Source organism: Abramis brama, assembly GCF_963993115.1.
Source record: "Abramis brama genome assembly, chromosome: 24".
Taxonomy (NCBI): domain Eukaryota; kingdom Metazoa; phylum Chordata; class Actinopteri; order Cypriniformes; family Leuciscidae; genus Abramis; species Abramis brama.
In genome coordinates, this window is record NC_139986.1 from 14,998,973 (window position 1) to 15,004,376 (window position 5,404).

A 5,404-nucleotide genomic window follows, 5' to 3' on the forward strand; every position below is an offset into this window, starting at 1 on the left:
AGTCAGGCAAGTACCGTTCTCCTGGCAACCGCCAAACACAGAGTCGTCCATCGGATTGCCAGACAGAGAAGTGTGATTCGTCACTCCAGAGAACACGTCTCCACTGCTCTAGAGTCCAGTGGTGGCGTGCTTTACACCACTGCATCCGACGCTTTGCATTACACTTTGTGATGTAAGGTTGGATGCAGCTGCTCGGCCATGGAATCCCATTCCATGAAGCTCTCTTTGCACTGTTCTTGAGCTAATCTGAAGTAGAGGTCTTCACGGGTCCAAAAATTCGTGCCCGAACCCGAAAGAGACCCGTAATGTGCTACACCGAACCGACCCGGACCCGTCTATTATTTCAAAAGCTAGACCCGGACCCGTGCAGATCCGAGAAATGCCTAACCGGACCCGACCCGGACCCGTCTATTATTTGAAAGCTGGACCCGAAACCGCCGGGAAGACACAGACGCGACTGGACCCGATTGTCACATATTCCACCTTAAACTGCTATTACAAGTCAATAAACCTGTTGCGAAAAATACAACTTTTTGTCTTACCTAATTTAAGGAGCCGAGGTAGCGTAGTCTCCCTTCCTTGTAACGTTAACGTTACCTGACTGGCTGTGATCATGCATTACAATACTCCGACAAGAAAGTTATCCATGTTATTCCTCTCGTTATTTCAAGTCCAAGCTTAATCCACTCATTATTTCAGCTTCAAAAATCCACTTGATGTCACGGTGACGGATGACAAATGCAACTTTGCACATGTAACTTACATTCTGACTCGAGTTAACTCGCATAATAACTTTGACTGTTTGCCCTTTTGAACTATAATAACGATTGATCGTTCAGTGCCATGGCCGCTGACGTTATTTATTTGCTACCATCTCCGTGCTCTCTGCTCTGCATCGAGTCTGAATCTGACCACTAAAACTTTAAGATTAAACAAGACGGTTCATTTATATTGTAAAATCTAAAGCGCGGTTTGGCGGTCCCTCACTGAAGCTCTGGTGGTTGCCATAGAAACATGACACACACTTGAGACTGCACATGCGCGCTAGCTGGATCAACCTAAAATATGCTTTTTAACGCAATTTATTTTGAGTGTTCTAATTTTACAAGTTGCAAGTTACAAAAAAAAACAAAAAAACACAAGCAGTGTCTAATCACAGCCTGGTTTTCTCCGAGTCTGATCTGATGACTCCGATCGCACGGGTATTACACACAATGTTAAACAGACTCGGGACCCGAAGTAATAGATTCGGACCCGACCCGGACCCGGCTGATCATTTAAAATATAGACCCGAACCCGTACGGGTCCCGGGTCGGGTCCCGGGTCGACGGGTCTCGGGTTCACTGTGAAGACCTCTAATCTGAAGGCCACACAAAGTTGCTTCCATTTTTTTATAATACCACTAACAGTTGACCATGGAATATTCAGTAGTGAGGAAATTTCACTAATGGACTTACTGCACAGGTGGCAACCGATCACGGTACCACGCTTGAATTCTCTGAGCTCCTGAGAGCGACCCATTCTTTCACAAATGTTTGTAGAAGCAGTCTGCATGTAGCCTGGCAAGCCAGACCTACATCAAGATGTTAGGTCTGGCAACTCACCATAGACACGGCTCAATCCGAGGGGCGGGATAAACGGTGGTCTTTCAAATTCCCTTGGCACGCAATAGGACAGCGCTTCAACCAACCAGAGCGTTTTCCCAACAGCGGAGTAACGTTAGTTGATAGATTCAACTTTTGCCATATCTGGCCGGCAAAACAACGAACACATCTTCCTTTTTTTTAAGAATGACTTAAGTGCCGTTCTTTGTTCTTTTCTCAAAGAAAAGCTTAATTCCAAGTCTTCCAGAGTCGCGGCCAAAGCTGATTCGAAAGACCGCTGTTCGTCATCAGCCATTCTTTGTTTTCAAGTAGCAGGGAATTCACACGGAACCGTCACAACTCTGTCGTCATTATGTTAAGCCCGCCCACCGACTCTATACACAATGTGATTGGCCTGACCTGAGTTAGGTTTTTCCAGCTCAAAAAGTCAATGGAGAGTTGCTAGACTACCCTGGAAGCAAAATAATTTTTGCTGCCGCTAGGGTGCGTCTAGATTTCTAGGCTAGTCTGCATGCCTAGGTGATTGATTTTATGTGGCCATGGAAGTGATTGGAACACTTGAATTCAATGATTTGGATAGGTGTCCCAATACTTTTGGCAATATAGGGTATATATAGAAAATAATCTTACTGAAAAAGGTTTTAGTGAAATGTCATTCTGTCTATGAAGTGCATTAAAGTGCAACTAAATTTTGTCAGGAAATACTGCATTTTGTTAGCCTAGAAATCTAGACGCACCCTAGCGGCAGCAAAAATTATTTTGCAGCCAGGGTAGTCTAGCAACTCTCCGTTGACTTTCGTGCTGGAAAAACCTAAATTGGGTCAGGCCAATCACGTTGTGTAGGTGGGGCGGGCTTAACATAATGACGACAGAGTTGCAACGGTTCCGTGTGAATTCCCTGCTACTTGAAAACAAAGAATGGCTGCTGCTGCTGGAGAACAGTCTTTCGAATCGGCTTTGGCCGCGACTCTGGAGGACTTGGAGTTACGTTTTTCTTTGAGAAAAGAGCAAAGAACGGCACTTAAGTCATTCTTAAAAAAGGAAGATGTGTTCGTAGTTTTGCCGGCCAGATTCAAAAGTTGAATCTATCAACTAAAGTTAGCTCCGCTATTGGGAAAACGCTCTGGTTGGTTGAAGCGCTGTCCTATTGCGTGCAGAGGGAATTTGAAAGACAGCCGTTTATCCCGCCCCTCGGATTGAGCCGTGTCTATGGTGAGTTGCCAGACCTAACATCTTGATGTAGGTCTGGCTTGCCAGGCTAGCATTTTGTTACATAATTCATTTAGTCCACAAAATCAGTAGGTTATTCTTGCCATCACATACATTATACGCACCAGGGGGTCACTCTGTATGTGCTGATGGCCCTAGTTTTCTTGGACAGTCCCAAACCTGACTTTGGAGGCCCTTGACAGTTTGAGCTCCTGGGCCATCAGATTCAAATTCCAGTCCTGACAGAAGTACTACTGTATGTAGTGTACTTTCTTACATAAAACTTTGCCTTGTGGTTTGTTTGTTCAGGATGGAAAAGTTTGTTGTCTTTTTAGTTTTGAAAGTGGATTAATTTTCCCAGAGTTTCACTCAAATAATCTCTGAGCACCTCGGTTTGTGAAGACTGAGACAACGAGAGAGAGGTAGATGTGTGATAAGGAGTTTCTATTCTGTTCCCCCTGCTCAGCCACCCTTATGACTTATTACAAAAGATACTGACAGCCTTCCTGATGTGTTGTATCTATCATGAACCTCCACTCTCACAGCCCACTATAATTTGGATGCCGGTGATGGCTATATTTAGTCCATTCAATGTCAGTTAAGGACAGCGGCATATCTACACTGTAAGCATAATGGAAAAGTGGCTGATGTACACTGAACCCTCTCGCTAGTCTCACTGCATCTTCAGTTTAGAAATATAGCATGAATCATGATGCTGACCTCTATAGAGAAAGGCAGTTTTATTAGGTTGTGTATGCATTTATTTGTAAATATAGTGTGATTTGTGTGAGATCTCTTAAAAATAAAAAGACAAATGAACGTTTTGTTTGCCAATGTTTGTAGGGTATTTTTACAGTCATTTTGTTAGATTTAGTATTGAAGGTGCACTTTTCTGATCGAAAAAGTATATTATAATTTACAGATATTAAAATAGTATTGATATTTTCCCCTTTTTAATGCACAGAACATTTATGACTACCAAGCCTATGTGGAGGAATGAAGATGACAAATAGCCAATTTCACATGATAGAACTCAATTGCATTTTGCTGAAAATGACTCTAAAAGAGCCGTTCTACTGGCTCTTAATCCAAGTGATGCATTTGATGGTCGTAAATGAGAAGATGACAGGAGACATGAGGATGGCACAAGTTAATGTTTTGTTATTTTGTTGTGATATGTCATGTTTGACAACTTAGATATATGCCGTCAAATTTCAAACATCACATCAAACTGGGGCCAAAAACAAATGGGGTTATGGTTTAAAGGGATCATTCTGTCATCATTTACTCACCATTGTGTCATTCCAAACCTGTATAACTTTCTTTCTTCTTAAGAAAAAGAAGATATTTTAAAGAATGTTGGTAGTCAAACAGTTTTGGTTATCACTGAATTCCATTGTATGAACAGAAAAAAACAGAGATGTTTCTCAAAATATTTTCTTTCAGAAAGACTTTCCCTTTAAGATCGCTGTTACAATCTTACTGGCTTTTACACAGGCACAAAAGCACAAGCATTTTAGATTAAAAAAAATGGTTATGCAAGTCATGTAACAGCTTTAGTTGTGAGAGATTTTACCCATTTATTTGAGCATTACATTAGTTGTACTTTTTTTCTTAAAAGACAGTCTTGGCCTTTGCTTCTCAGCGGGTGGTTTTATACAGCGCAGGAGATGCAGGGAACTTAAAGAGTTGTGTCTGTCTTGTCAGCTCTTTCTCCTTATGTTGGTTGCTTTCTGCTGTGTTTCCTTGCTCTTATAAGGTTGCTATTTGTAGCATCCTTATTTTCTGTTCGTCCAGTGTTAAGAATATCTTACTTTCTTTTGTTAGGTTTAGGTTTTGTTACCTGTCCTCATGATGAAGCAGCAAATCATTTTAAGTGGACATCATCAGTGTACTCACAGAAGAATGTATTTAATGTAGCATGTATAATGTCCAATTCACTATGGCCTCATCTTTCTGTGTGATCAACCTTGGACTATTATACCTTTGCTTCAGAAACATTTCCACCACATTTGCATGGGTGAGTTCATAAATTGAGCCTTATCTTATGTATATTGTACATTACATTACACTAAGAAATATCACATCATCAAAAGAGTGAACAAATGTTATTCACAAAGTAAGGAATGCCTTATTTGATATGATGGGCCTATTTTCAGTTAGAAAAAGATGACCTTTACTGTAAGCACAAGTCTTTATGCTGTTGCATATCTTGTTGCTTAGCGACCAAACTCGACTGACAGAGGTTGAGGTTTTCTTTAAACATTGTTAAGTATCATTGTGCAAAATGGAACAAGCATTATCATGACAAAGTTGCCTCTGTGTCATGTAAAATATAGGAGGGCATTTTTAAAGGTCATAATTAGCTTGAAAAGAAAGAACCTCAAGATAATCTTAATATAAGAAAAATATAAAATACTATTCGATTGCTTCTGTGTCATTAGTGTGTAGTATTTGGGCTCACACAAACTGTATTTGGTAGTTTCTCACTGTGGGCTTCAGAATCTAGTGGGTCTCACATGTGGGACCAAATTAAAATTGTGAGTTTTGGTCACATGTTGGTGAGTATGAGAGTCTTAGATGACTATTTT